This window comes from Falco naumanni, chromosome Z (assembly GCF_017639655.2).
Source record: "Falco naumanni isolate bFalNau1 chromosome Z, bFalNau1.pat, whole genome shotgun sequence".
NCBI lineage: Eukaryota > Metazoa > Chordata > Aves > Falconiformes > Falconidae > Falco > Falco naumanni.
In genome coordinates this window covers 25,227,898-25,250,865 of record NC_054080.1, presented here as the reverse complement: position 1 = coordinate 25,250,865, position 22,968 = coordinate 25,227,898, and the positions used below count along the sequence as shown (strand labels likewise).

At 38.1% G+C, this 22,968-nt stretch overlaps 1 long non-coding RNA gene across 1 annotated transcript; it reads right to left on the bottom strand.

Annotated features, from left to right (window-relative positions):
• Window positions 1-3,464: 3,464 nt before the first annotated feature.
• On the bottom strand, window positions 3,465-22,759 carry LOC121081263. The gene is made up of 4 exons (XR_005825625.1): window positions 22,629-22,759; window positions 21,571-21,703; window positions 7,137-7,199; window positions 3,465-3,868 (listed from the first exon to the last, which is right to left on the bottom strand). It is a non-coding gene; the product is annotated as an uncharacterized LOC121081263 (long non-coding RNA).
• Window positions 22,760-22,968: the final 209 nt, after the last annotated feature.

Genomic DNA, 22,968 nt, shown 5'->3' with positions numbered 1-22,968 from the left:
CAGGCTGCGAGTCTCTGTCTCATGTATGCAGACAACTTAGGACTGCATTTAGCTAAGTTATCAAATACTCTCTTTTCCTTGGCATTTCTGCACAGCTAGCTTTTAACATCTCTTTGCCTGGCTGTTGGCTTGGCTGATTTGTATGTAACCAGGTGACTGATATTCTTGGGTAGATCTGGGCTGAAATTTATTTGATGGTCAATAGAAGGCTTAGTAAGATGTTATACTAAAATAACCATTAAGCAAGGACAAAGACCAACACACAGATATCTTGAGCCAGGTTTGCCAGACCTGTTTTCTAAAAAGCATCATTCAAGACACATTTTAAAGGAGATTTTGGAGATCACTATTTGGCCTGCATGATATAAAACAGTGAATAATCAAAACAGAACATAATGGACACTTGCTAATCATCTTACCCTTTTTTCTCTTTTCTTGCTTATCACATGTCCAAGCCAAAAGGCGGGAACAGGATGCTATCAAAGGTTTGTGGCAACCAGGAGAGAACAAAGAGTAGTCACACCTGTAGTCAGAAAAGGGATAATCATCAGGACCCAGAGTAACAGTATGAACAGTACCAGCACCAGGAGGAAAGGTCCTACCCAGACACAGAGAAGGTGCAGTCAGGCAGAAAAGAAGCACCTGCAACTGAGAAAAAAGAAAAGCAAATCAGTTTATGTGTTTATTAACTGTACATGGAAAGCCCCTATGATTAAAGACATGCCTTGGAAATGTAAGCTCGTTTGATCCTAATGCTACCAGATGCAAATGAAAGCTCATTAAGTGCTACTAAGTGCACAGAAAACATGTGAGACCATGGATAGGTAATAAAAGTGCTCTGCTCCAGGATTACTCTTTTAAGGAGTGTCTTCTAACAGGAATTTAATGGACAAAAATCGAGGACATTTTCCTAAGTTGTGTTTCTTCAAATTCCATATTAATTTATTGTGATCTATAAAACTTGGAACAATATAATTAGAACTAGATATCTGTTAATGTTAAAGATCACATTAAAAACAAACCTTACTCCAGCAGCAAATTCAAGCTAGTTCATTACTTGCACGCATGAAAATGCAGCAGCTCAGGTACCACAGCTTTCCCTAAGGACTGAATGTATACTAAAGGCAATAACTTCAACAATGAAAAACAGCTTTACTCAGGAGTAGAATAATTATGTTTCTAAACCATTTTTCACTTATTTATACAAAATCCATTACATTGTTCTGCAGCCTTCACTGAACTAGGTGGCTCATATATATACACACATGTACATATGTGTGTTTTGATTTCCCACTGGTTATTCATTTTGCCTTAGCAGTTTGTTTCTTTTTGAACTCTGAGCTCCAGAGAATCCAAATATACTCCTCAAAGCATCTTTTTTTTCAAAGCTGGGACAACGTTTAATATACAACTGTCACTAGAAGATATATATATATATATATGAAGAATATAATATATATTATAAATATATAATGTAAGTAAGTGGCAGGGAAGATTTGAGAGGATAAATTTACCCTTCAGAGGTCATGTACAAGACCTGATTAAATATCTAACAGACTCCATTTTAGAAGCAGTGAAAATGGCTTATTTTAATTATTAGCTTTACAGAACTCATCAATTATACCTTGAGATACAAATGCCATCTAGTAGTGAAGTCCTAAAAACTAATAATAGGGAAGACACTATACATCTTTGGATATCACTATTTTTAGACAAATCTTGAACACTTTCCTGGCACGTAACATAGTGCCCTAATCCATTATATGCATCATATTTGCCAAACTTAGCAATAAAAAGATGCAAAAATTTCTACAGAGGCAGCAGATGTTCTTAACAGAAGATACAGCCAAAGTGTGTGAATGTTCATAGCAGTTTTGTCTGCTGACATGTAGGCTGGGTCATCCCTGACGTAGGTCAAAGCAGGACATTTTTTTCTGAGTCTGAAATTGCTTAAAGACAGCAGTTGTTGGCACATGCCCAGTGGAATAAAAGAAAGAAGCTAAGTCTGAACTTTCTTCTGCCCTGTGTTTTTTTTCCCCTGGATTTTGCCAAGGTTGTCAGTACCTGTAAAGGACACGTTGAGAATGGAGCTGTACACTCAGGTTAGCTGACCTAAGCAGTGCTGTTGGACTGAAAGTTGGTTACTGGGACTTGGGAAGACCTTAAATAATTATTATATCATATAGTAACTCAATTCTAATGTTAAAAAAAAAGTATTACTTTACATACATTGCAACGCATGCCACTCGTGTGTCAGAAAAAGAATAGAAGTACTGCTCCAGAGTAGGAAATGCGGTGGTATGAGATGCTGAAGTGCTGTATAGACAAGGCTGGACAAGTTTGGGGCATGTCTTCATACAGGAGGACAATCATGGTCTGTCTGTGAATTTCTGACTGTGAAACAGCTAGCCCTGTAGTCAAGCAACCCCACTAAGTTGCAGCTGCCTGTGTGGTAAGAACTTCACATCAGAGAGCCATGATCTCACATTTCTGTGAGATAAATGGCAGCATCTTCTCATGCCATCACATCTCAGATCAATGGAGCTTTGACACAGCTGATGCTGTACAAGGCATATGCCACACATGAAGCATGATGGAAAATTTCATGACATCAAACTCCTTGTGGGTTTGCACTTTTGGAATCACTATTGACCCTTCTGTCCACATCCCTGAGAATGAGAAATGGAGCTGGACTGTTCGTCTCTGCTGGAAAAAAGTATGTCTCCTTTCTCTCTGTCTTTCTTTTCTGGCAATGGCCTAGAAAATTCACTACCACTGAAAGCCTGGACTTCATATTTGGCCTTGTTTCCGTAAGAACAAAAGTAGAAGAATAATGTGGATCTAAGTTACTTTATTGAAGATGGAAAAAGGGAACAGAAAAGAGAAAGAGAAGCGTATCTTCCAAAATCCTTGCCTCAGCCTAAGACAATATATCCTTTGGGTATATCCTTTGCTTACAGATTGGGTTATTTCTGTGAGACAAAATAAAGGAAACAAAATGAAGTAAAACCAACTTTGGAGTGAGACTTCTTATTTCCAGTGAATGTGTTTTGCTAGAGCTTTCACACCTAATCAAGATGTTAGAAATCAACATCCCTGGTCATTGGGATGCCTGAAATTTGTTGTGAAGTCAGTATCTTCTATCTTTCTGTAAACAGATCATCTGATAAAGGAATATGTACATAGGATTTGCTCTGTAAAGTTTTTTCATTGCTTTTTTTTTCATACAGTAACTCTGCTGAACAACATAGATTTAAAGCTTGATGTTATGTGTTTGGTGATTAAATTAACAGGAAGTATGCAGGAAAACATTCCAATGAAAAAATAATTTTAATAATTCTAGATTAGCTTTTGTTTTAGTTCACAAGTACAAAATACAAACAAATTGAAGCTTAATTAATTTCCCTGAAGAAGAGTACATTTTATTTCTTCTGTTTAAGTACTCAGAAAATAAAGGAAACTTAAAGTGCAGAAACAAAGTTCCTATCAATAACAAATGTAATTTAATAAAAACAAACTGGCATGGGATTTGTATATGTTTCAAGCAAAAAAAGATAGCAATTTATTGATATATTGAAGGCATACAGAGTACTTACAGTGTATCTGCTTTTGTGGCTGAGACTATAAAACTTTTTCATAGGATACAGAAGTATGAATAACGTTTAAACACAAAAGTTATTACTGTAAGAATTATGTCAATCTGATGGACAATCCTTAGCAATTTGTGTGTTGAAGTTCTTCGTTATAGAGCAGAAGATGTCTCATGCTGTCGAGGAGATTTGCACACAGAAACCCAGACAACAAGGCTATACCAAAGTGTTGAGTCTCAGACCCTTCTTGTTGAAGCTGTGATGAAGCGGTGATGATACTGATGATTCAAAGGAAACAAACAAACAAACAGAAAATAAACAAACAAACAACAACAAAAAGGCAATTTAACACATTGATAAGATCTTTTTATTTTTTTTGTCTTTATGTTTGAATTTCAATTACTGTAGCATTCTAAATGTTCACAGTGTTTTGGGTTTGAACAAGATATTGCAAGTTAATGTGATGTCTTTCACTCTGTGTCTTCGAAAAGCCTACCCACTCTGTTTCATCAGGATTGTTCTCTTCCTGCTTTGTCTAGCATGAAGTTTTATCCTCCTACAGACAAGTTTTTGTTATAAAGTACGTGTTACTAGCCTACCCAGTATGGGATCTTGCTTTACCCAGATATGAACTGTATGAGACAAAAGAAGTTGTAACACAGGGTTGGTTAAGAGCTGTTACCAATTCTTAAATATTAAGAGCCGTACAAGTGCTGCCGCTTTTTCACAAAATGACATGGTGTGGTTAGGCATCAGTAGTGTAGATTGGTCACCTGTCCAGATGACTTGAGCTTCAGCATCTGGAATCAGATATCCATTCTCACATCCCTGTGGTCATTCATGGTGTCCTTTACCATAAACATGTACCTGTGAGATTGCACTTATGAGACTGCACAATACAGCCCAAAGCATTTTTATTTACAGCTATGTAATTAAACTGCCAGTATTATCATTTCTTGTGTCAGAAATTTTTTACTACTTAGTCTCCAAAAGATCTGCAGCAGCCCAAGGAAGGCGTGCTAACTTCACAGGGACTGCACTTAAGTGGAGGAGGATAAATAAACTAAATAAACAGTGTCAAACAAAACTCATCAGTGCCGAAGGATTTACATGTCCAAATGCAAAGCTTCAATTACTTCAAAAGGGTTTAACTACCAATGGGAGAAAAAATGCATCTAAAAATTAAGTAAGTGCTTATCTGTGGTGGTGTGTGTAACTAAATTCTCTGTAAGGTTATTGGTATCTGTTAGAAGATCTTCCACAGTGGGCTCAGAAAGTCCTCCTAGCCCAGCGTCTTGCTTCTGACTGTATTTATCCTTCAGTTCTTGGGGTGTGATGACCTCTTTGATGGTACTTTTTTCACCAGCTTCTGCTCTCATCCTTCTATCAAAGGGATGAAAATTAGTTCTAGCCCTGAAACATGGGACTGAATATTCTTCTACAGGAAAGTATCATCAATATTACCACTTCAGAATGTCCAGTCCCTTCTTACTGTGAGAACAGCTTTGAACTAAAATAGTTCAGAACGGTTATACTTTTGCAGTCATTCTGCATGGGCAAATAAGGCAACTTACTGTCACTGCTTCTAGGATCTTGTCCTTAAAGAGCTTCTGTGCTGCCAGATGACTCTGTTCATAGGAAGTCATCCACCTTTAACTTCCCATTGTAACTCCACAGAAGAGCTCAGGAGCATAAGGTTCACACAAATGGCAAAACAGCCCGGTGAACTCTACTGCTTCTCACTTTGCAGGCACTTAAGTTCACGCAGCTGACAGGTTGTGTTAAGACTCCTGAGCGACTGTACACATGAATCAGGGACTCAGCAAATTCTGATAACTGAATCTGGACTGAAATTGTTTTTTGAATTACCCAAGGCACTTCAACAGTCACTCATTCTTGCATGCTAAAAGACTCTTCTCAATCTGGTAAACCATGAGGGATAATTTATTATGCAACTGCTTCTAAACATTATAAAAATTAAGCTTCATTAATTGATTCACCTTTATGATTCGATTTGTTTGTCTGTCCTGAACTTGTTTAATTTTACTTAGGGATTCATAACTATGACAAAGAACAGCAGACCTTGAAACAAGGAAAATAAAAATAGTATAGGTGTGTACTGTCCATGATTTGTTAATAGCACTGTCTGAGGAATTAGTTGCATCAAAAAAGCTTAGATATATCTTGGTTTCAGAGGAGATTCCTTCAAGTGCCAGGTACTGGTATTTTATTTCTGAAAATGGTTACATGTCCAATGAAGGCTGGGAACAAACTACCACTACAGTGTTGGGCGTTTCCTGCAGTTTTGATGACTGGAAGAAGGATTTCTGAGGATGTCAGAGAGGTGCTGGTATCAGACCACGCATTTCTCTCATGATTTCTTTCTCTAACGATCCATGTATTCAAAATGTGTTTAGTAATTAATAGAAGTCACTGTTAGAAGAGTGTTTGCTGTTCTTTTCTCTCCATAGTCACTCGGGAAAATTGTTCAGAATGAATTGGTCTAATTACGTATGATTTTATCATTTTGCTTGCAATCTTTTCATGTGTTGGATTTGGTGACAAAGGAGGTGGAGGGTGTCTGCTTCCAGGCTGTTGCAGCAAAGACATGCCATAAAGCCTTAGTCAGGTGCGACTCCTGGCAGCACGCCTGGGTAGTTCCCACAGCAGCCAGCACCCTACAGAGTGGGAGCTGCTGGACCAACCCCATACTATGCTACTGGCTCAGAGGAACTTGTCACCCATGGGTCACACTAATTCTGGTTTACCTTAGTCCTTAAAGCAGTGTGAAGTACAGACACTAAAAGTTTTGACGTTCTCTTTGCTCCCATCCATTCTGAAGTCGCAGTCTTTATCATGTTTCCCATGCACAAAGTGAACTCTTTTCTTTGTTGTGCAATTTGTTTATGCTGTGCCTGCCTTCCTCACACAAGAGCCTTCCACAAACATTTTGCAGTCTCCTATCCACACACCTCAGTTATTTCCATGGAAGTATCTTAATTGCTTGATGACTATATAAAACAAAGCACATTTGCCTGAAAATTTAGGTAATATTGATCGTATGACAGACACTCTTCCCCCATTTTGAGATTAAGTGGGGGATTAAGTCTGAATGTTCTGTTTAGTCTTGCAAACTCTCTGCAGTGAGGAATACTCAGTTTCCATCTATAGCCGTGCCCTGACATAAGGCTTGTAGGATGGGCCACATTCTCTCACTTCCCATCTGTTTCAACCCTTTGCTTTCCTCTGAAAAACAACCCTCCTCCTCAGGAATTTAAGTCTCTCTTCCTTTTTTTTTTGTTTTGGGTTTTTTTTTGGTTTTACATGTTGAAATAAATTAGCTTTGAAGAGAAGTGTTAATTTTGTCATTGTGGCTGTTTGTTCTTTCTTATATTTAACAATTATCCTCTCTCCCCCAAACATCATAGAAGTATTACTTCTTTTCTCTGTGGGAAATGGAGGTGTAAAGGTACTAAATAACTTGCTCAAGGTCACAAAGATAGTTCATCCAACCAAATTAAGGTTTCCTGAATATCAGGTACTTACAAAAAAGATCATCCTTCTGTTGTAAGAAATAGATGTCTAATAGTCTGCAGTCCTGAGAACGTACTTCAGAAAAAAAAAAAAAAAAAAAAAAAAACAGAAAATCATATTTAATTTTCCTCCTTTTATGCTCATCTGAAGAGTAAAACAGATGTGTACAGCTTACATAGCTCTACAAAGACACAAACTTAGGTGAAAGCTAACACAACAAACTATATAAAAGGGAGGACATTAGAGGTTAGCTCTGTGTGACCTTTCACAAGGTGCAGAGGACTGCACTTACAAAAGAAGCTTGGTAAGCTATTCCAGGCTACACGTTTGAAATAAGTTTTGTCTTTTGGAGCTCTTTATTCTTCATGACAGTTTAAGCTTTTAGTTCTGTTTTTCTGTCTGTAAATAGAAATAAATATACTTGCGCTTTGTTGAGAAGCTTTGTGAGTTCCTGGGAGAAAAAATACAAGTACTAAAAATTATTAACACAGTAAACAGCATTTGTATTTAAACTCTGAGAAGAAAGCCAAAATGATACTGGTCATTTCTTCCCTGGTGTTATTCCCTCCTCCTTAATTATATGTTTACCTGAGTGAATGAAGACTTGTGGGCCCAAGGGGCACTATTGGAGTTATAATAGCCTGTAAGCTAGGCACATAATTAGGAAATTTTTAATTATATAAATGATAGTCTATTGTGTGTCAAATAACTGTAGTCTTATCATTCCCTTACTACACATGAAACCTGGAAACTAGAAACATTAATCAGAGAAAACCTTCACATGATGTGATATATCATCTTGCCAGAAGGAAGGGTTAGCAATGGAAGAAGTTGAGAAACATGGGCATCAACCAGTGTACGCACATCCCTACCCGTATGAGGTCATGCATACCTTAGGGCAGACACTAAAGAATCAGCTCCTTTATACTTCCTCCCAAAACAACGTTCCTTCACAGGTATTTCCCACAGCAGTAAGGTTGTTCCAGTCCTGCCTCACCACAGAGCGCTTTGGCACTAATTCCCCAGCTTCCTCAACCCAACACATTTCTTCCATATGTTGGCTCACTGGCTACTGCTTGCTTCAGAGTCAGTGAGAATAAACAGGAATCACAGAGGGGTATTACTGCTGCACAAGATACCAAGAATTGCATTACTGTGCCACAGTGAGACTGGTCAAAAATTCTGGATGGTATCTTTATGAAATTATCTTGTTTCACAAATTCAGGCTGCAATCTCTGCAAAATTAAAACCTCTTTTTTTGTGTGTGCCTATTGTTTTGCTGAACTAGCAGCAATTTATCCAGCTAAACTCAGCTTTAACACTTCTCACTGAGCTGCCAAACATGCTTATTTGATCACTGCAATCCCACCCAATGCATCGTATGTCACTTGATTATGTTACCAACCATGCCAAGGAGAGTCTGATCTTGTCCTTCTTCCAAGGTTACGTCATATACTGACAATGATTCAGAAGGTACCACAGCACAGCGTATGGCTTTCCCTGCCTTCAGCATGAAATGTACAGCTGAGAGATATTTGGATATGGCTCATAGCAGATCATGCAGGCTGAGAATGCTTTAACAGGAAAAAAACTATCTCACTGTTGTTTCACAATTTGTTCTGTTTGCCTTTTACTTAGTGCATGAGATTTAACTTCACCGTTTTGCAGATATAACCATTATCAAATTTCCACTGCATAGATTTATAAATATTGTGTGACCTCTTGTGGTATAATGAAATATTACATATACAAGCCACGGACAACAGTTTATGGAACCTGCAATCTATGTACAGCCCATCTGCCTTGATGGCTAGATTTCTATTAACCAAAGACTGACTTGCCTACAAAACTCTCAATTATCAGTGAATCACAATGCAAAAATCTCCTTCATGGCAGTCATTTAATGAGCACATGTATTTTGGATAACTCTTAGTTACTAGCCAATTCAATTTTCATAGACTAAAGCCATTCTTATATTTTTTTTTATTTCTGATATGACTTTAAAATTCTGCATTCAGCAGTAATACACAGATGCTGGTACTGAAAACATAGCTTTATTCCTGTCATTAGTGATGTTTGGCACTGAAGAAATGAAGTAATTAACAAGTCTCTGAATCTGCTTGCATGCATAGGAGATCTTTGAGAATCTAATACACACATGCAAATATCAAAAGGATAAAAGAAATGTAATTATTTGCAAAATCAGTCACTGGATGTTACATATAAATGTAAGCACTGCCATTCCTTAAGGAACACAGGAGGTTGTGAAGATGTTATTGTGTGCAGGTGCTTTCTATAATCATGCATAAAGCTTGTTAAAAAATAAAAACCACATCAGCAAAAAAGTGGTATAATTTTTTTAAATTATCTGAATCTTTGTGCGTCATATTGTGTATTACTTGTGGCCATGACAACCAACGATAGTAGCAAGACTGCAACGCCTCTGCAGTCTTACCACAGCAGCAGCCTACTGATGCACTGCATGCAGCATACACAAAGGATGCATGCCATGAAATATCATGCAAACACCTGCCATTAGAAGTCTGTATCAGAAATGCTAGCTTAATAAATACATTGGAACTGAAGCCAGAAATCACTTCTGTTTCTAATGTAGTCCAAGCTGTTCAGTCCCCTAAAGGAGGTATCCGACAACTTGGAGGTTTAGTCTATATGCCATTTCTATAGCTAGGAGAAGCTTAAGGATACTGCAATATTTTTCCCCCCCTATTTATAATGGTGTCCTCTCATTACCTGAAATATATGATGTGAAAGAACACTTTCAGAAATTCCTTAACAAGTTATTAACAATAACTGCATTGCAAGCACAACCTAAGTTTCATCAAACTTTTAAAAATATTCACCTTTCCTACTTACATTACAGTATATTTGAAGAAAATAATTCAGAGATGTGAAGTAGTTTTGATTTTTTTCCCCTTTTTGTCTACACTTCTATGTTTTCCCTTCCATTGTGCTTAGTTTAACATGCGCTAAATGTTGCCTCCTTTCTTGTGTTAGTTGTGGTTCCTGATTTAGTTAAAAGTACTTTCAGGAAGATGTGTTGGTTGTACTGATTATGGACAGTGCTTTACCTTTTAATTCTGTGTAAAGCTTGAATACATTTCTTCAGAAGATTTTGGATAACCAGAAAGGTGGAAAGCAAGAAGTCTTAAAAATCCAGCTTATCAAACAGCCTTTCAAATCCAAAAATGAAAACAACTCAGGCTTTTTGCTTATACATCAAATCATCTTACATGTGTATGTAAATAACACCTTTAAATTAGAGTAAGAAAGCCCCAAACCTAGTTAAAGTTTACATATATTATGCAATTATGAACAAATTAATTATTCTGCTGTGAGTCATCAGTTCTTATTTAATAATGTATAGCATGTTAACAGAGATACTTTAGAACTTCTTGGGGGAGACTTTCCAAAGACCAAAGAGAAAAATAAAAATCCCTAAAGTTTTTTGCTAAAGAAATCTTTACAACTTACTTACACGGAAAAAAAAAAAAAAAAAAAGACAGAGGGTGGGGGGTGGGGGGTAGGGCAAAAAAAGAAAATCAAAAAGGCAATATGATTGGGTAAAATGCCAGTGGGAAAAATGTTGGTGTCCTCTACCTTGGTGGACACAGATTACGCTGTGAAATGGGTGCTCCAGGGCCCAAACAGTTCATTAAAAATTATGTGAATGGTTAGTGTATTTTAGTCATGCCCATTCTGAAGCAGAAGAATTGGCTCCTGCATTTGATAGCTTATGGGCCTGGATGATGGATTTATTAACTGACAGATCAAACTAACAAACCTGTGAAAAGCCATAAAGACTGCAAAAAGAACAAGAGAACTAATTGCCTTTACATAGCCATTGTTAAGGAAACTGAAATCTTTGACATGAGTTTGAAAATGTCTGAAAATCAATCAGAATTTTAAATGTCAGAATAAATGGATGCCCTCAAGTGACTGGAGAAAACAGCCTTGCTGCTTTTTTTTGGAACAGCAGGTTGTAAATGTGTTGCAGCTGAATGTAGCTGAAGACACAATACAGGGGATGCTGAAGGAGTATATGGAAACAAAACATGGGCTCCATGTGAGACCCTTGAGCAAGGTGCAGAAAATGCAGCCTAATTCACTGTGACAGATGTATCTGACAGAGAGAATTCTGGCTGTAACTAGGAAAGTAATGGATATCTTCTGTAATAAATATCTTGGGGGATTTTTTTTTTCCAGTCTCAAATCTGAGCCTGTGAACACAAAGCAAGAGAATTTTTTCTTGTAATAAAAGTTACAGAATCTCACTTCCTATTCATCAATTTCCAATTAGACAGGAATGGGACGGTCTTATGCATTACAAAACAGTATAAAATATTTACCGACTATTTTAAGCAAACTTTGTTATTTCTCTTCAATGTCTTTTAGCTTGCTGGCGTACTAACCTTGAATGGCAACAAGTATGAATCCTTCAAAAATATAAAGTAATTACTGGTATACATCTCTTCCCACTTTCTTCCTTTTCCTCAGCAACAATCACACTCCCATTATACTTTTCTCTGTTGCTTGGATCTCTCCAGCAAATTTCAGCATGAACTTTTGTCTCCCCACGTGCCTCTCTCTCCCTACAGGCTATGTTTTCCTCTTGAAGCTACTTGCAGCCATAAATTCAAGTGCACAGCAAAAACCAGCTGCCATTGCTACCCTGAGCCACCCACCAGGCCAGCACACTCCTCCAGTTTCTCCCTGTAATGCAGCAATCAGTATCCAGCAGCCTGGAGAGCTACTACAGGGCAAAATGAACAGCCAGGGGTAAGGCAGAGGTTGGTCCCAAGACTGATTACTCCTGATCTTTGCATACTTTCCTTTTCCATTTCCTTTTTTACCCCATTATTGATAGTGCAATGACCTTTTTTTTATTATAGTAATAGTGTGTGTACATAAGGCAGAAGGACTGTTATTTTTCACTAGTCCAATAAACCTGAAATTAGAAAATACTGAAGTTACTTGATGGGAGTAAACTTTGATAAAATGGTAATGGTAGAAGCAGCTCAATCTGGCAGCAGGCTTCATGCAGACTGGGATCAACCCACGAGGCTTGATTTTCCTTTCATTTATACTTTTTTTTATAACCCCACTCTTCATCTTTTTCAGATTCACAGCAATCAACGCGAGAGTAGATTCAATCCTGTAATGGGAGATACTCTGCAGCTTTCAGTTCTGCTTGCCTTTGTGTCAGTGACAGAAAGACTCACCAGCTGCAGTGTGATCAGGACTGGGCTCTCCTGTCCCTTTTGTTACTGTTCATCTGACACAAAAATTCAGAAAATAAATTAATTTCTTGCTTTCATATCTTAAACAGAAGAATGGGAGCACTTTCAACTTCAAAGAGGCTACCTTATGTATGATACTAAAAAAAAGAAATATCTGAAGACCCCCAAACTGGTTTAGCCTGCAGAATTATTCGTACTGCTCAAATGAGAAACTTTTAAAAAGTAAATCCTCTTGAAGACTCCCTGGTAGATGCCTTTTATTGTAAATACAGATATCATTGGAGGAAGAAAAATTTAACAAATAACCAGCTGTTGGCCCTGGTGGGCGCCTCTAACAGAATATTTAGAAGCTAGCAAAGTGGAAAAATGTACTGAACTATGTGTTGATCTTGCAAGCTTCAGCTAAACTCTATAGGGAAGAAAATTCAGACCTCACAAAACGATCAAAAACTATATGTTTCAAAAAACTTCAAACACTAAATGATTTTTCACCATTCCTAGAAGTGATCTATCTTTCAATAATGTTTACTAGCCTCATGATCCACTGGAACTTTTAGATGCTTTTCTCCTGCCACAGTAAGTTTTCCACTAAATTCAGCATCAATGTACTCTGGAAATTTCAAGACATCTTTCCATTAGTTTAAATCCAGCTGGGATAAGTCATTGGCTACTATTTTGACTGCAAAACAGCTCATCTGCAGCTGTCCATTTTCCATGTAAAACCTTCTTATAAAATGAAATTTTCCATGCATAAGCAATGCTGAAAGGTGAATGTCCTTTTAAAGGTTAGAGTAAAATTAATTCAGCCTGCTACGAATGCTACTTTCTGTATCTATAGGTATACAGAGAGAGATACTTTATTGTCCATATTTTACTACTTAAAACAGATTACTCTGAATTGTCTGAATTTCGAACTTGTCAGGTCTGAAAACTGTTCTTCCAGAGATGAGTGGGGACAGTCTTTTTATTCCTCAGGACAAATAGGAAATCACAGAACTTCTCTTGCTTAAACTTCCTGGAATATCTTACAACGTAATTTAATTTTAATTACAAGCATGCTTTCAACCAAAATGCTTTTTAGGAAGGTGAAGAGGTATAGGAAAAAAGAAATTTCACCAACACCTCATCAGTATTTGCCCTATTAAAAAAAAAAAAAAAAAAGGTGTATTTGAAAATGTTTTTAAGCGTTCATACAAGCCATCAACACAAGCCTTAATATGTTGTTTCTCTGTATTGCAGTTATTTGCCAAAAGAACCCTGAAGAGAGACTTAACAGGGAAAAAAGAATGATTCTGGGACTCATGAGAAGATAGCGACATAAGCATAAAGGATGTCTTAAATATGGTTGGAATATTTACTCAGAATTTTAGAGGAGGAAGCTCTAACTTGGATTAATCCCATGTGTACTTGGATGCGCATCTATCCACAACACCATTCTTCCTTCTGAATGCATAGTTTTCTTGCTGATGAATTTTTTTTAAATGCATCCTGACACTCCATATCTTAAGTTATGGATAGTGCAGGTATGAGAATAAAGAGTTCAAATAATTTATAGAGAAACACCACCATTAAAGGCAAGATAAAATCCATATGAACAGTAGCATGCATTTTGTATTGCTCTGCCAACTACTCCATCAAAGACGAATTTTTTTCCCAGTATTCATTTAGGATTCCAGGAATGTGAGTATTTAGCACTATAGATAATAAACACATAATGTGAGTGAATAGGAGCAAAAAAATCAAGTACAGAAATGAAAGTACTTTAGCAAATTGACTGGATTCTACTCACTTTCTAAAGGTGTAAATCAAAAGTATTTACATAGTTTTCATAAAATCAGTGTACATTTTTCAAGACCAGTGGGTATGTCATATACCGGAAAATTCATTACAACTTTGGAAATTGCATAACCTTTGCTACCTTGGGTCTGCTTGAATGCAAGTGTAATTTCTGTGCTACATCACAGCAGGTTTTAAACAAAACAGATTCTGCAATGAAAAGTAAAGCAGAGGGATGTTCTGGATTCATCAGAGCATGGTGCAAAGGAATTTAAAGGATCACTAAGGCTTCTACAGGAAAAACAAAATGGAAAGTGAATTCACTAAGCTCCATCCTGAATGCCTTGTGAGTTTATAGTAGCTATATTATATAGTGCATATTATAGTAGCTAAATTATGGATGGGTAAAACAATGACCTTTTTCAGAAATGAGGTTCTCTCCCTGTTAAACTGTATTGAACTATTACTGATTTTTTTGTGTTAAGATCTTACAGAGTTATATGCAAAATTGTCTGAATTAACATCAAAGAGTTTATTGAGAAGGTCTAACAAAACCTGTTCTGAAGATAATTTCATCTTTTAAAAGTTTGTGTAATATCAGTTTCTACTAGATGTACTGATTTTTCTACTATGTCAGTGAAAGCAGCCATACAAAATTATGGCTGAAAAGGTAGGATTGCTTCTCATGGTTGAAAAGATAATTAAATTGTTCTTTCAACTATTTCTTCTGTGAAAAAGTGTGATAGCTTTTCTCAGTTTTTGGCTAATGATTTGTGCGAATCTTCTGTTCCTGAAAGAGACAGATTTATAGATCTCACAGGCAAAATTTAGCCAGGCAGTTACTATGCAAATTTCTTCAAATTTCCCTGTCATTGTGCTTTAATCTTTACTTTGTCTGCTTTATCTGCCAACTTCTGTGTAGGAAAAGAAATCTCATAAATCCTGCAAGGAAGAGTGGAACCACAGCTTCATACAAATCTTCCAAGTTCAGCACATCCTCTCCCCCATCCTGATTATCCATATGTTATATGATGAAAGAATCAGTCTTTCTCCTAGTGAATTTCTCAACCTCCTTCACTTGTCAGAAGAAGTGCTATTGTTATTTATAGCACACTAACACCTAGAGATCTCAAGTGAGACGGGAAGTCAGGATGCAATCTATCTCTCTAAAAGTAGATTACTAGCACTGATTCAAATGTTTTGCTGTTTGGAAGCTGCTCACCTGAACAGCCCCTCTACCATCAAGAAACGCGTTTGCTGTCTTCACTCATGCAGGCAGCTGCGTTCAGATGTCCACATGAAGACACGGGACTGCTTCCTTTGCATAGATTCTCCATGCACGCCCATGTTATTCTAGGCCTCTAAACCATGGCCAAAACTGGTCATAATTCAATTCTTCCTTACTGACTACTGCAATAAGCTTTTTGCTTTTTACATAACCATTACTTTTTGTAATTTCAGGAGCTACCAGGTGGGCATCTCTCAAATAAGGCACCTCTCAAGGTGATAGCAATCTATAATTACGCTTGTTGATGCACCTGGTTTGGTGCCTGGATCAGCAACAGTATAAGCAGCAACAATAAAGAAGAGAGAACCCTACTGGACTTTCATGGAAACTCCAGATCAGGTGAAAAAGAGAGAAGCAGGAAAGACTATAGTTTGGTGGGAGACAGTACTTGGGGAAAGGGGTTGTTTCCACTGAGTAGTGGACCCAGCTGGGCTAGCGTGAGGCACATCAGGTTCCAGAACAAGTAGGAAAGCCCCGTCTAGAGAGCAGAAACAGGCAGTAAAGAGGCAGTAAATAACAGAGGCAGTAAAGACAGGCTGGCGGCAGCATCCCAAAGCGTGCTCCCCTGTTTGCCAAGCAACATGCTGTTGTCATGTACCACTTGCAAGAAAAGAAAGAGTGCAGGGACACAACACTGCAAGGCATCCCTGTGCTTGACCGTTAGGTACCATTGGCTGCTACTGCAGGCTGGAAGGTTGAGGAAGGGCAGCCATCCCCCAGAAGGATGAGGGAAAACTGGGCTAGGCATAGACAGGTGAATGGCAACTGCCCTGGATCTCGGTAGAGATCCCAGAGTGGGACGGATCAGTCCACCGTTACACCAAGAGAGTACATTTCCAGCATCACAGGCACCAAAGGCAGGACAGGAGCTATAGCAGCTCATCAGGTGCAAGTTGTCACACACTGCTGCCCTAACCCAGGGATCTCTGACTCAGCAGGTGAGAATCCGCTCAGCAAAGCAAAGCACAGGCAGGCAAGTCTGATGGGAATAGAAAAGGATTTGATATGGACTGAAAAAGTAATGCTGGGTGTAAATGAGAGTTGTAACAGAAAAGGAGAAAAAACAACTGAGAATTTATGACTGCCTTGTTTATCTCATTGACAGTTTGCTGCGCTCTTTAGTCCGTCTTATGGAGGTGAAGCAGATGGCATGCCTAGTGCCACCCCAGGACTTTGATGCAGTCTTGGCAGGACCTTGTTCAGGGATAGCGTGGGTAGATGCTTTTTCTTTCTGATCTTACCTTCCTTTTCTTCACAAGCATGCTTTGCTACTACTGTCTGACAAGCAAAGGTAGTAGCAGCATCAGCAGGAGCTGGAGTGGCAGCTACAATTCCTCCCGAGTTGATGTTTATAGTTTCAGTTTGGGCCAGAATCACAGGTGTGTTAATAATAGGAGTTTCACCAGTGGGGCTGGGTTTGTGCAATGCAGGGCTGAGAGCCTTGCTTGTCCCCGACTCCCAGCAGAGGTGGCCATGTTGCCTCCAACAAGAAGACATGGTAGACCAGTACTCTTCTTTAAATGATTGCTAGAAATAACAAGCTCTTGGGGAATTGAACTATGGAGTAAAGAGCTTGGACATGCCTTTGAGTTTCTATTTGTGTGGCCACTGTACTGGAAACACAATATAGTAAACACTGACAGATGGTCTAGGTAGGGACAGGCATCTAGAGATTATACGCAAATTTTTAAGATGAATCACTTCCATGGGAGACTTTTCCATGCTGATCTAATTACTTTGCCCGGGAAATGCAGAGCAGCAAGGTCGCTCTGCAGCTGTGCTCCTCTGTAGTGCCGAGGGCTCCACAGGTGACAAGCGGAGGAAAAGGGAGAAGTGTTTGCTTGGGAACCTATAGACCACTGGACTGTTCAGGAAATGTGGCTCTGGAGTGTTTACAGACTGAGAACAGAGCCACAGAAATTGCATACTGGTACGCTAAAATCCAGCACATCACTTGATGACTCAGACACTGAGAGCTGGAAGAATTCATGACAGATGTGAGAATGTTTGATATCTCCCCACACCATCCCAGGAAAGATAGAGAGAAAGCCCAATATTTTCAAGTGGATGATGTATTCATCTGTTTTCTAAATCCCTCCACCTGTGTTTTGGGGAGCGACATTTTCTAACATGGGACAGCTCAGTGGCAGCTGCTATGAGTGGTGCTGTTCCACCTGCATCAAAACATAACCTGGAATATGATCTAGTGGGTCATCTGCTGGTCAAAGGCCAATTCAGAAGCTGAAAAAGTAAAACAGCCAGGAAAGAGAACATGGGAATGCAGAGATATGTTGGTATTTCCTAATGTGAGACAAGTTTTCACTGTCAGGTCCAAGAAGAATTCTGTATTACAGCAGAAATTTGTCAAGATTGGCTCTGATGTCCTACATGACTTGAATCGTACTGTATTTCTTCATTAACGTTGGCATGGGAGGAAAAGCTCCTTCCACTATGAGGTATGGGAAATTTTTTGTATGCTTAAGTGCGTTGGTGAGGGAAGCTTTGCCAGATTTGCTGACTCTCCATTACTTGTCCTAGCCTTCCTCTTTAAACTGTGAAGCACTGAGGGATTGGAAGTAGGTAGCTCTGCTCTATTTCTCATGTAATCCTAGCTACCGCATTTAAATCCTCTTCTGTCCTATGCCCTTGGCATTGCTTGGCCCCTTCTCCATCTAAGTCCTCTACACACGGGTATGTCTGCATTAGTAAGTGGATTTAGCCCAGCAGGAATAGATCTGTAAAGCAGATTAGCTGCTGCTGAGTACAAGATGTCCACTACATGTATTTCAAGTGTCTGTGTATATGTGCAGGTAACTTGCTATAGCACTGTGAAGATGAATCACTACAGAAAGCACAGTTGCCCAGGTTTTCCCCACTGCATGAACAGGACAGATGAACTGTGACTCTACAGAAGCACATTTTTAGGGGAGCCTTTATACCCTCAGAGTTGGAATGACAGTGCAAATTTAGAGTACTGTCCTTAGTATCAGTAGTTTATGTTTGTTAACATTGTAATACCTCTTTGGAGATGATCTGCAAAATTCTTATGGTCTTTTCCTCTCCCAAATATCAATATGGAAAAAAAAAATCATCCTTGATTTCAAAATTATTCTAAAGCTTTCCCTCTCCACAGCTAGTGAAAAGAATATTATTTACTGCAAGATGAAAGCAAGCTCCTGCATCTCCAACTCAATGTTCTCTGCTTCAGAGGATTCTTGAAGAGCAGTATATTTTAAGTTGCATGATCCTTTGTAGTCATGTAGCCTGAGACATTCATGCATATCCCAACCAGTCTACAAGTGGCTAAAACAGGGACTGACGGTTCAATGATAGCATTGTGCATTACAGTCATTTTTTAACTATACAATACAACTCAGTAGGCAGGTGATTAAGACCTGCTCTTTCATTTGTTTAGAGGACAGATTTGATTTTGTAAGTGTAAATCACTGACTTGTCAGGTAACATGATCCATGTATTATCAACAGAAAGCTCCTTTCCCCCTCAACAAGATTTAAAAACCTAGACGTGAGACCTACGTAAGTCTGGTTTTCAGTACCATGAAAATGTTACAGCTTTCTACACGTACTGCAGTAAAATGCTAAATAAAAAGAAATCTCTAAAATTCTTAGGTTTTATTCCAAATCAACGTATAATCCAACAGATATTCAAACAATAATATGCACTTTCTTAAACTAGCAGCCCAGTTTTTGCCTTTTCATCATGAAAATTTGCAGCTGTCAACATCAGTACTTTCTGGATGAGATACAATACAGCAAACTATCATCCCAAACGGAGACCTCTTTGAAATTCCATTATAACAGGGAACGACCCTGCACCTGAGACTAAAATAGCACAGAGCACTATTTTTCGTACAAAATAAAAAATGAGTGACTTTGCTTTGTCCTACACAGCAGCCTTGTGGACTGTACCTCACAGATACTGCATACACATTCATCCATCATTCTTGTTTCTTTCCTACAGGACTAAATCACACTTTTTTTAGCCTGCATTTCAGCTGCCAAAAAAAACTACAGCATACATGGAGCCTGTTTTAAATTACTTAATAAAGCTTCACTTACATAAATCTTATTGTACCTAAAGCTCTATGTGTAAGTAAAGATGCTTTAGTGTGCAGGTGAGTGCATAGCTCTTCGGTTATCTGATTTTACCAAGCATGATTCAGAGTGTTTGAGAGTTCCTCCGTGAACAGCATAGCAGGAACTCTTCCTTTTTGTGGATTTATATCTGTACCTCCTAGCCACTTCCTCTACAGTTTCGGTATGCTCAGCACCATCCTATTGCACTTGCCTTTTCGTGTTCCTCACAGTTTTTCCCTCTTTCTTCTCATGTCTGTGTATGCTTGACTGACTGATGGTCAGTACTTGCCAGTTTTGGTTTGAAGCTAACAAACTGCTGAATGATTATCTAGTATGCATATCTCGACTGAGCATCTGATTCCTGTCTTTTAAAATGGATAGGGCTCTGAATTATAACTGCCTCTCCCTCAGAGCACACTGTAGAGCACTGGTTCCTCTTCTCCAACCAGCTACTAATTTTCACAAAACCTTAGCAGCTTCATGTTATGAAACATTAAATTTGATTTACCGTAGCTCATTGCAACCATTTTTTGAGGGGACAGAAAAATACACATAATCACTACATAATAATTTATTGCTTGGAAAACCAAGCCAAAAAATAGTTAATAATTTATTTTTAAAGATCCATCAATAGTAAGTGGGGGTTTTAATAAGACTAATTAATAAAAACTATAAATAAGTTACTTAAATCTTTTGATTTTGAGATCATTTGATTCTATTTTAATAATACTCATTGTTATTTCTGAGACAGGTTATGAAGAAATGATTCATAAAAAATTGCAAGATGAAAGGTGCTTACATGGAAATGATTTTGCAATTTGAAAAATTAAACTTAAAAAGAGAAGGTTCAAACAGAAAATGTAGCTACTTCATTGATAATGTCAGTATATTTTTCTAAAGTTTTGTTCTTCAAGTAGGAAATAGAAGTCGTTTTCATGTTGGCTTTATTCCAGATTTTGTAGTTGAGAGCAGTCAAGTTAGCTTTCACAGCTTAGTTAGAAAGGCTCAGAGTAATTAACAGAAATATAATTTAACAAAATTGTACCTTCTTGAATATCCCATTTGCACTGAGACAGTATAATTGCTTCATTCCAGGCTGCTGGAAGATTCACATGTTCCCCAGAACCTGAGGTGCTAAGGCCTAATTTTCTCTGTTTGGAAGGCAAAAGGTAAAAGGCTAAAGAAAAGTTTCAAAAAATTTTGGTTCATTTAGCTGATGGAACACCTTTCTTACAAGCAAAAAACAGTTTTGTTTGAAAGAAAAGTGCATATTTTAAAGACAACATTAAATGAGCTTGCTGATGCAAAACTCAAGATTAGGAATTAATGAGGCATCAGTGTTAAATCTCTAGAGTTAGCACTTAAGTAAAAACAGGCATTCATACCTATAATTATAGCCTTATTACCCATTTTAGACACATACCAACAGAAACAATTATTTACCATCTCTGTAAACAAATTTGTAACCCCAGCCAAGGCAGTGCTAGGATACTACTATGACAACCCATGTAACAGTAAAATCACCGGGAAATCTGAAAATGCGTTAACTAACGCTGCACTACTTTGGAGTTTTGTCATTCAGATTTTTATAGATCAAACCACTATTTCTCAACAGATAACCACTTAGGAAGTGTTTTATAACCACATGAAGAGTTTAATAGCCAAAATGCTGGCACTTTCTGGGCATTAAATGAGGAAAATACATTATAATTAGATCTGTTAACATTTTGCATATATTCAGCAATTCCTATGAAAAATGGAAGAGCCAGAACATTCCTTCCTTTCTACTATTACAGTAGTGATGCTGAGGGCTGACACCGTCAGCTGGCTTCATGCACCAGTAATTCCACCATTAAGGGATTAAAATGAGCCTTTCCTTTCTCAACATCAGTATAATTAATGAGGAGGCAGCAGTTTTGGACACAATAGACAGGTTCACCTGAATGCTTAGGGAAACTAGGCAGTTGTCTGCGGTGGGCGACTAACCTGGGTAAAATCACCCCAGAAAGGGGAAGAAAAGATCTTACCAAGTAACCTGTCTGCACAAGACGCTGGGGAAGCTTTCATTGCTCGTGGTCCTAAGAAAGAGTTCTGCCAGTGCAGAGTCAGGGTGGTTGTTGAAGGAGGACAGTTTCACAGCTGCACCATTTTCAAACCACCCTGCAGGAACAAGAAGCACAGTTGTCCAGGGCTTACTTTTTTTTTTTCTTTAGTAAGGCAACAAAATGCAGTTTTGTCTACACTGTTGAGAAGGTGTGAGCCACTTCTGACTCGACACTATAGAACTAATACTTTCATTAAATGCACTAAGCTGAGGCTGTAGTTTTCATCTGTACATTTTGGTTCACTAAAGGGGATGCTTTTTTATTACTGAATGTGCTGTAAAGCATTCTTCCAGTGCTGAAATGAATCCAGGCTTAATTTGGACAAAAATGTATTGCTAAGCTCAAGACCAAAAGCAGCCAGACCTCACTAAGATGCACTCTGGGGTGCCAATTATAAGCATTTTTTGAGCTCTCTTAGCCAATGCTCTTTTTCTGCCAAGTTTAAGAACCACAGCACAAAGGATAACCCTCAAAATGAAAGTCCATAATTTGCAAATAGGGCATTCATCAGCACCACAACCCTCTCTTTGGGGCTTACTAAATTTCAAATGTATTGCTTTCATAATACCTTTCCAATTTGAATGACCACTCTGTTTCTATGCATTAACTATTTTTGGCTTAGAAACTCCACAAGGAATCATTTTGGGTTGCAGAGTATGATGTTTACTGTATTCTCCTCTCAAAACAGTTGCAAAGATTTTAATGGAGAGAATAAAATAAAACATACGATTCATCAAAGTGGTATTACACCTAAACTGCTACTCATAATATTGCTAAAAATTCTCTTGCACAAATTTAGGTTTATAACTCTAAGCTAGTTAAAAGTTGTATATTTTCCTGCTGTGTTTTAAAGTAATATGGAAGCATTAGGATTGGGACCTCAGACACAGCATCATCCTTTTGATTATATGTGAGCCATTTACTAATTTGACATCCTATTACTATGCTGTATAAGATAAATGCTATTAAATTATACTTACATTTTCCAGTAGCGTCCCTGTCATACTCCACAAACACTAACAATAAGATTGAAAAATGTTCTGCTTTTAGGAAATACCCACTGATGCATTTGTTTCACAAGACTTTAAGCCAGACACCTGGACATGGTATCACGCTTTTAAATGGAGGTGTGGGTCCAGCCCCACCACAGCACTGAGCACATGAGATTATATCGTAAATCAGCTCAGGAAGCTCATGTGTTTGGAAACACTCTACCAAAGGAGACAGGGAAAAAAATTGATTACTTATCACAGACGTCAGCTCCCCTGATGAGTTGAACCCATGGTCCCACAAATAGTGGTGGACAGTGATAGAGCCTGA